This window comes from Oreochromis niloticus, linkage group LG3 (assembly GCF_001858045.2).
Source record: "Oreochromis niloticus isolate F11D_XX linkage group LG3, O_niloticus_UMD_NMBU, whole genome shotgun sequence".
Taxonomy (NCBI): Eukaryota; Metazoa; Chordata; class Actinopteri; order Cichliformes; family Cichlidae; genus Oreochromis; species Oreochromis niloticus.
Genome location: NC_031967.2, coordinates 68,657,600 through 68,666,637, shown reverse-complemented (window position 1 = coordinate 68,666,637; position 9,038 = coordinate 68,657,600). Strand labels below are relative to the sequence as shown.

At 39.2% G+C, this 9,038-nt stretch overlaps 1 long non-coding RNA gene across 1 annotated transcript; it reads right to left on the bottom strand.

The window, feature by feature from the left end:
- Positions 1-5,186: 5,186 nt before the first annotated feature.
- LOC112846111 (uncharacterized) lies at positions 5,187-8,180 on the bottom strand. The gene is made up of 2 exons (XR_003218942.1): positions 7,150-8,180; positions 5,187-6,777 (listed from the first exon to the last, which is right to left on the bottom strand). It is a non-coding gene; the product is annotated as an uncharacterized LOC112846111 (long non-coding RNA).
- Positions 8,181-9,038: the final 858 nt, after the last annotated feature.

The following is a 9,038-nucleotide window of genomic DNA, read 5'->3' as shown; positions in this document are numbered from 1 at the left end:
TGAGTAAGTTTATACTTTAAGATTAAATACCCTTAAAAAAAATAAATAAAGTTTTGCAGGTCATGTATGATATGTTGCAAGCACAATTCTCGGGGTAATTTGAGACCTAAGAGAGGGAAATTCCCCAGACCCAGTCACCCATTACAAATCATTCACATGGATTATAGAACTGTCCAACTGTAATAATAAGTACTGTTTAGTGATAGTGTGTCCTTTTTCAAAGTGGGTAGAAATTGTACCAACTAGGGAAGCAGATGCCATTTCGGTTGCCAAAGCAATATGTAAGAATATCATTTGGGACATGGGATTCCTGAGACCATTTATAGTGATAATGGTCCACATTTTGTAAATGAAGTGATTGGATTAATGGCACAACATTTAGGGATAACACTAAAACATCATTGTTCATATCACCCACAAAGTGCAGGGTTGATAGAGAGAACTAATGGAATAGTAATGTTGAGACTTTGGAAGAGACACGCAGAACATGGTTAAACTGTATAGAATTAGTTAGGAGGTATACGAATGTACATGAGGATTACTCCAACAGAGAATGGTCTGACTCGTTGAGATTATATATGTTAGAGCATTTAGAGTTCTAGTCTTCTGTAGTGATGATAGAAGAGCAGAAGAGAGAGCATATTAGCAGGTTAGATGCTTAAAGTGTTTAAAAGTAAAGAAGTCTTGAGAACAAATGATCTGCCAGATGATTCTGTTTCTCCGCAGGAGCAGAGTCTGAAGTCTGGAGATTGGATGTTGACAAGGCCATGGAGAGGAAGTGCTGGTCCAGTCCACGGTGGAAAGGTCCATATCGGATGCTGCTGACGACGACCACAGCAGTGAAGATTGCTGGAAGAAACACTTGGATACATCAAGCGCACTGCAAGAAGGTGACACACATCCAGGCCAGCTCGGGGTAAGTGGCAGGAAGACCGGGTACAAAGGGGGGGGAAAGCCTCCAGGGCCCCTCGTCTCAATCCGGTGAAGAAACCAACTGAGCCACAGGTACTCATCAGAATGGCTGGGAATGTGCTGTGCGCCTTCTTGTGCCTGTGGACCCAGAGTGGGATGACAGGAGCGCACTGGGACAGAGCAAATCACACCCAGTACCCACATGGGGTTTTCAACCAACTACTGGTGGCAGTTTGTGAATACAACCGCTCACATGAAGAACGAGACCAGTGGTTATGCTTGTGATGCCACTGGCTACACATTCTTCTGGACTGTGGCCATATAGCATCACTGAGAGTGAGACAGTTTGTTGGTTGCCGTAGCAACACATCCAGGAGTAAACATACTTGGAACATTGCCAACTTTTCAACTTCTGAACCTGAATGGACGATTGATTCACCAGTAGCTGGGAAGGTGAACTGCTCTGGTACGACAGACCTGCTAGTCCGACTCAAAGTATCTGACTTGCTGCAGGACATTGAACAGCTAAATGAACTGGAAATAGGCCAGTTGCTTATGTGTATGAAGGGCAATGGATTAGTCCAAGTTGGAGATTTACCATGAAATCTGAGCAACGTCACCTATTCTTTGTGTCCTCTGCAAGAAGGATGCAAACAGAGAAGCCTTTTGTCTACATTTACATCATGAACACTTCTAAGCTGGTTGAGGTTGTGAGCCAAGAAGATCAAAACAGCTTGATCCAATTTCCTTTACAAAGCTTTTCCTGTGGTGACAACAGGACAGGAGAAGAGTTGTAAATGCAGATAATTTACCAGTTGACTCTAACCCCCACAGGATGCCTATAGTGAGAAGATTCGGGGGGTTGATAGGAGTCATAAAAAAGGGTGTTGACCAGGCTACAGCTTTGAAGTTAGCTGAGAGCCACATGGACAAACAATAAAGTCAACTGATGTGTTTGAATGTCTATGTCTGTATACAGTTGTATTGTAGTGACATATGATTTTTGAGAATGTTGATTCTTCTTGTTTGACTCTTACATTCAGTTGTTTACTTGCAGGAATACATAATGAATCGCACGACAGGAGTAGATGCACCACAAGGCTGGAGAGCTTGGTGAATGTCTGGTCCTTGGTGGCATCTTCTTTTGAAAATATTAATTCCTGTTTTTGGACTGTTGACACTGATTTGCTTACGTATAGGATGTAGTTTACTGTGTATGAGATCAATGAGAAGCAGGTTAACTGCTTACATGTATTAACTGTGAACTTTTGCATCGATAGAAGGTGAATGAAGAGGAGTTGTGTATGAATGAAATCTACACTGACATTGTCCAAACAAAGGGTGCATAAGTTGAAATTTAAGTATATACAATGACAAAAAGGGGGGAAATGTTAGGTCTAATTGTTGAATGTTGCCATTGTGTTTCTTAAATTTGTACAGTCTTAGTTCAAGCAGTATTATCAAAGCTATTCCTTTGATCCTGAACACCTCTAACCACTTTGTGGTGGGGGAGGTTTTATTGTAGATACATCCTATCTGAAAGATCTGTTTCTTCTGTTGTAAGCTTCCTGCTTTTACGACCCTTTGGTCAGCAGGAGGTCTCACACACACACACACACACACACACACACACACACACACACACACACACACACACACACACTCTTACTTATATACAGAAGTTCACACACATATACATACAATGCCTTAGAACCATGTGGGCGTTGCTTTGCTGTGTTTTGTGTGAACTGTCTCTCAATAAAAGGCAGCGAGAGGAGGCCGGATTTGGGGTCATTTCCATGCTGGACATAGATGAGGCCTCCCTTGCGCAAGTAATCGATCGATCGCTGACTGTCTTGTTTTCATTCATGATGAATAAGTCTCTAGAATTAGCGGGGTTTGTGGGAACAGACCCAACAGTGAGTGCTTGTAAAAACCAAAGAGCTTAGTATATTTAAAAGTGTGTGCATGAAATAAGGGTGTATTGTTTTTAGATCAAGACTTAGTAGAACTAAAGAGGGTTTGTAGACTGTAAATGTAAAAAACAAGAGTTTGATTAATCTGTAGAAACAGGAAAGAGAAACAGAAAAATACTGTGCTGCTGTGTGTGAGAGGAACTTTGCATGCCCATAAAAGGAAACTGGTTGATGTGTGTAGTGTGAGATCAGAGAGACTGAGGAAGGAACGTCTTAAGAAAAAGTGATAAAAGGATATTAATTGAATGTTTTAGTGTGTCAATACAGGTGGATTTCTCTCAACATGGAACCTTGAGTACAGCGGCAAAAGCATAGATTAACAGAATTGGGAAAACAAGCCAGGTTTTGGCTAAAATTTTATAGCTTGACCTCTCACTTTGTCCCGAGCCTGAGAAGAAGCTCAAAGGACAGTTAATCTCGTGACGAAGACCGACAGAACATCGTGGACTTGAAGAATTAACAGCAGGCAAAAGACAGTGCAAAATGAAACATAAGACCGAGTGACGACTCGAGCAGCAGCATGAAAAGCACGTGATGCAACATGCACAGTGGCTGGTAAGAACTGTGTGACATGACTGTTTGAAGGCACTGAATGTGATATTTTGCCAGGCTGGGACTTAACTTAAAAGAGAAGACTGAAAAGAGGAATGGAGAAGAAAAAACAGAGAAGAAACAGACTGTGTTTGTTGGAGCTTTGAAGGCCACACAAGGACCGGTGAGAGGTGAAGCCAGGACAAGTTCGAATGCGAGAATACAGGATATGATTGGTTTGAAATTGAAGCTGGAACTCATGATGGTTTAGAGATGTCCACCAGATCACAACAAAGAGGTAAATAAAAGAAAAGGTGTAATGAAGACAGAAATAACTGACAATTACATTAATGAATAGAAAACACACATACAAATTGTTACATGTGAAATTATTTTTGGAGGGAAGCAGAAGTGAGAGTTTGAATCCACAGCTTAGTGAAAAGATGCTTGAATTAAACCTGATTATAAAATAGATATGCAATTAAGGAGCAGCTTACACTGAATTGACATGACCACGTAAACGCAATGAAGAACACACCTACACTATCAATGTGAATACGTGAAATAAATTGGAATTTCTGGCCGGAGAGAGAGTAGTGGGTCGTTTAAGCACTCATGATAATAATGAAAATGTCTCAGTTTTGTTGTCTGTAGGTGCAAGCAGACCTGGACCAATTTTCCACATGCAGCGGTCGGAAGAAAGTTATAGGTTAACATGACTGGAAATGTTCAGGAAGTGTCTGGTTGAATTGTTTACAGCGTCATGTGTCCCTGGACCTGAAAAGCAAGCTCTGACTCCTGGCTGAACACAAGGGATGCTGTTATTTAAGGTGGGAAATCAAAATTTGGGTTAGCAAATTTGGGAAAGAGTAAACTGACTGTTTAAGTGGAGAATTGTAAAGGAGTCTGAAAACTGCAAAAAAGAAACCTTTACAAAATCACACACACAAACAGAAAATGCATTAACCTTACAAATATAAGAGAGCTCATGAGGATTAGACAGTTTGAGCATGTGAGTGTGTCTATGAGTGTTGAAGTAGTGTGAATTTAGCACATTTAAACCCTGAAGTAGTTTTAAAAGAGTGAATTGGAAGTGCTCTTGTGTCAATTGAACAAAACAGGTGATTACTGTAGGAAGAAAATAAAATAATTTAATAATGTGGTAAGATTTAAATATGCCTTTCTCTTGTCGTGGCAACTTATTGAGATATGACTCAGTATGCAAATTAGCTGAAATGAGTGGTGACAAAGAAGCTTCCTGTGTGTCTGTGTGTCAGAGGCGTAAAATGGAGGAAACAAGGTCTGTTCAGAAGTGCAGAGTTGGACAAGAAATGTATAATTTAGTGATGATACATTGTTATAACGTGTTTATATCTTATGGTAAATCTAAGTATGTTAAAGTGCTTAAAGGGGAACATTACTGTGTGCAAACTGTGTGGCTTTTAACAAGATTTTCTGTGTATTTAGCAGGTGAAATTATGTCAGTTGACCTCGGACTCTCAGGACGCTGTGGAATCTGAGGCCAACCACTAGATATGATGTAGGGAAAATGAACAGAAGGAGCGATTTTAAGTCTGATTTCAGATTATGTAAGTATTAATTAAACCAAGAGTAGGGCAAAACTTTTGTGACCCTGAAGTTCTAATCCCCACAGCATATCGATAGATTAATAAACAAAATTTTCTGTGTTTAAGATCTTTGGGGTTGTTGTTTGAGTGATGGGTTGATTGTGTCAGTTAGGTTTGGGTTGGTTTTTGTTTTGTTTTGTTTTATTTTAATAGAGGGAGTTTTAGTAAACATAGACATGTCTAGAATTGGGCCCTTTAAAATTGTAACAGTGCACTTAGAGAAAACCTGTCAGGTGATTATGTTTTGTGTTTTGATGAGCTAATCATCAGCTCTCTTTTTTCTCGGCGTGTCAATCCACACTAAAATGATAGACAAGTGTTTTTCTTTTGAGTGAATGACTGGACTGTGACTGGACTGACAACTGGACCAAAGTTGGCATGAATAAAGGGGGACAAACAATTGACTAAGTTGGGGAGAGAAAGGGGATGCTTTGCTTTGTTTTGTTTTGCTTTGGGCACGAGGAGGAGAGAGACCATAGGGGAAGAGTGTAGTTTCACATGAGTGTGGAGCTGCAGACTTAATTTTAATTTTTTGGCTGCTGATTTTGGGTTGCTGGTGTTCACTTTAAGTAAATTGTGCGTTATTGATGGGGTTTAGATTATGGTAGTAAATTATATAGTGGGGAAATGGCCAAAAGGGGAGAAACTTTTCGATATAATTCATGTTACCATTAACAAAATAGGCCACGGTACAAGTCAATTAAATTTTATATAGGAAAATAATTACATTTAAAGTAATATTTATGAGTCACATAGGGGATTGCTAGACTTTTCATATAAAATGCAGTTATAGAATAACAAACACTTGTCGAAGTGACCAAGGTTTTTTCCTTTAGAACAGGAGCAAAGTAAGGAAAGCATATATATTTTGGTTAAGTCTGATAAAGTATAATTAGAATGTACCGTTACATTAAGAGGAGCAAAATGAAATTAGAATATGCTGTATCAAGAACATGTTATATTTGACACATGAGGTGTGTCAAAAAGGGGGATTTAAGGTTTAATTTGAAATAAGGGGCTTTATGATCATGGTAGGATCTGGTGGGAGTTTGTTTTGGTTATGATAAAATTTAGGCATAAGTAATTGCTTCTATGCTTAAAGTTAATTGATTAAAAATGTCTGTTTTCTGTTTGATGATTTAGTAGAATAAGCGGTCATAATGATTTTCTTCTGATGTATTGTGAAAGGTGACACAAAGGTCAATACAAAATGCTTATAGACATAGATAACATGAAGGTTCACTTGTAGGTGAGAGTTAACACACATTTTGCTTGGAAACTTATGCACTTGCAACAGTTTTTTAATGCATCCTTACGGACATAAATATTATGTAGATTGATTTGTGGGGTAGAGGTGAAAAACATTTCGCTTTGCTTTTGCTTAGCAAGCAGTGATGGTGTGATAGATAAGCAGGCCCTGAGTACAGGACGTGCTTGAGATGATCAGATAAGAGAAGAAGAGAGTTTCTTAAAAGGGTGTCAAAGGTTGTTAAAAGTGTAGCTTACCCAAATGAATAAAATTGAAGATTATATATGTATAATGTAACTGCATTTTGTGCTTGTGTTACAGGTACCGGGTGGCAGCACCTGTGGACAGCTATATATGTGTCCTGTAAACAGGAAAGAAATGATCAGACAAGGAGACGTGGCTTGCCGTTCCTGAATACTCCGCCATTATTTATTTAAATTCACAATTATGCACTCCTTTTATTACTTTTACAGTATTACAACTGTGTATTTACTTATTCCTAAGCATAGCTCACACATTTTCCATATGTGTTCTGTTACCAATTAGACTAAAGGGAATTAACACATTCCAACGTCATCAACATGACCAATATCCTTGTAAGACTTTGTTCGAAACGAATCCCAACAAGACAAATCTATAAATCTCATATAGTTTGAAAGAATGGCGTCATCAGCACCACGGAAACACTTTATGGCAGAAAACAAGGGACTAAAACAACACAGAATAACGGTGGAGCCGATCACTAACATCACAGAGCATAAGGAGGTGTGTGACCCAAACTAACATGCTAACCATAGCATGCTACTAAAGCTGGAAACAAATACTTACAAAAGTCTAATTTATTGTACTACACAACGTTGTGCGCTTTCAGTTTACAACCATAATGGTTAATCTATGCTATATAATGGATGTAATTGCTGTTATATTCTATTTTGGGCACGATACGAACCTGTAAACAGGAAAGAAATGATCAGACAAGGAGACGTGGCTTGCAGTTCCTGAATACTCCGCCATTATGAGAAAACAGCGCGGAGCATGCGCTTCAGGCTGCTAACAACAGGCCAAACCATGGTCTCACACTGCCACCTACTGGTACAAAAATGGAGCGTCCGCTACAAATATCCCAGAGTAGTTACCAAGTTTCCTGTTAAAATTACTGTAGTTATTTAGGGCACTCCAAAATGGAAATATCACTTACATTGAAAGTAAAATTACTTAAATTAATTCACATAAATGTGATCACACATTAGTGGGTATCACACTTGCATAAGTGACAGTTTGTTCTAGGACGTGCGTCTGCTGTTCCAGACATAAGCGAAAGTGGGAAGTTCAACAGGAAGCACCTGGCGTGGAGACGGAGAAAATGATCTTTTTAAATGTGTCAAAGGTTGTCAACAGAAGATTTGTGGTTTTGAAATTTATGCATGTATTGTACCTGTGACAATTAGTCCACAGAGAACCAGAGTTCTAGAAAATGTGTTGTTTAGGAGACTAAAAGCTCGTTAGACACAGGTTAAATGTGGGCATAAAAGATATGAGCTACCTGTTAAAGGGGGCGAAGAAATTAGTAATTAGTTACTGATTACTTTTTTCAAGTAACTTGACCAACACTGGTCATTACTGTCAATACTCTGTCAACTCAATAATATGGATTTTTTGTTTATTTTTCTCTTTTGAAGAACAATATATTTTGCTCACTCATAATCTTCTAATAAAAATACTTTTATTATGAATAAATGTGTCATTTGCATGCTGCTGAATAGGACTGCTTCTTATGGAGATTAAATACAAGCTTCTGAAATTATGTGACTATAACGCTAATAATAAAAAGTCAAAAAATGTTACTTTTATACATGGTATAATTAGTTTGAAAACTCAGATCTGAAAACTGCTGTTCACAAACGCTGTCCATCTAATCTGACTGAGCTGGAGCTGTTTTGCAAAGAAGAATGGGCAAGAATTTCAGTCTGTAGATGTGCAAAGCTGGTAGAGACATACCCTAAAAGACTGGCAGCTGTAATTGCAGCAAAAGGTGGCTCTGCAAAGTATTGACTCAGGGGGCTGAATAATTATACACACCCCACTTTTCAGTTATTTATTTGTAAAAAATGTTTGGAATCATGTATGATTTTCGTTCCACTTCTCACGTGTACACCACTTTGTATTGGTCTTTCACGTGGAATTCCAATAAAATTGATTCATGTTTGTGGCTGTAATGTGACAAAATGTGGAAAAGTTCAAGGGGGCCGAATACTTTTGCAAGCCACTGTAGTGTTTAACTTGAAGGCTCAGAGTACTTTCTCCCACACTGTGTCTGTGAAGGTTCTCAGTCATCCAGGTCATCGTAGTCTAAGGAGCTTGGAAAGAAAAGCGTCTGGACTTCTTTGAGTTACTTGAAGACGTTTCACCTCTCATCCGAGAAGCTTCTTCAGTTCTAAGGTCAAATGGCCGAGAGTCCCAGATTTAAACCTAGTGGGAGTTTCCCCCCAAAGAGGGACAAAGGACCCCCTGATGATCCTCTACCTAATCACATGAGCCAAGGTGTGAAAGTGGGTGTGGGTCCCAATCAGCCAGGGTTTCGGGTGAGCTCATTGTTAAACCTGGCCCCACCCTATCATGTGATTCCCTGAGGTCAGATGGCCCAGGATGTGAGTGGGCGTTAAGGCGTCTGGGAAGGGATCTCAAAACTGGATTATAGATGGCAGACAGTTGGTGTCGTAAACCACCGCCTCTGTTCAAAGA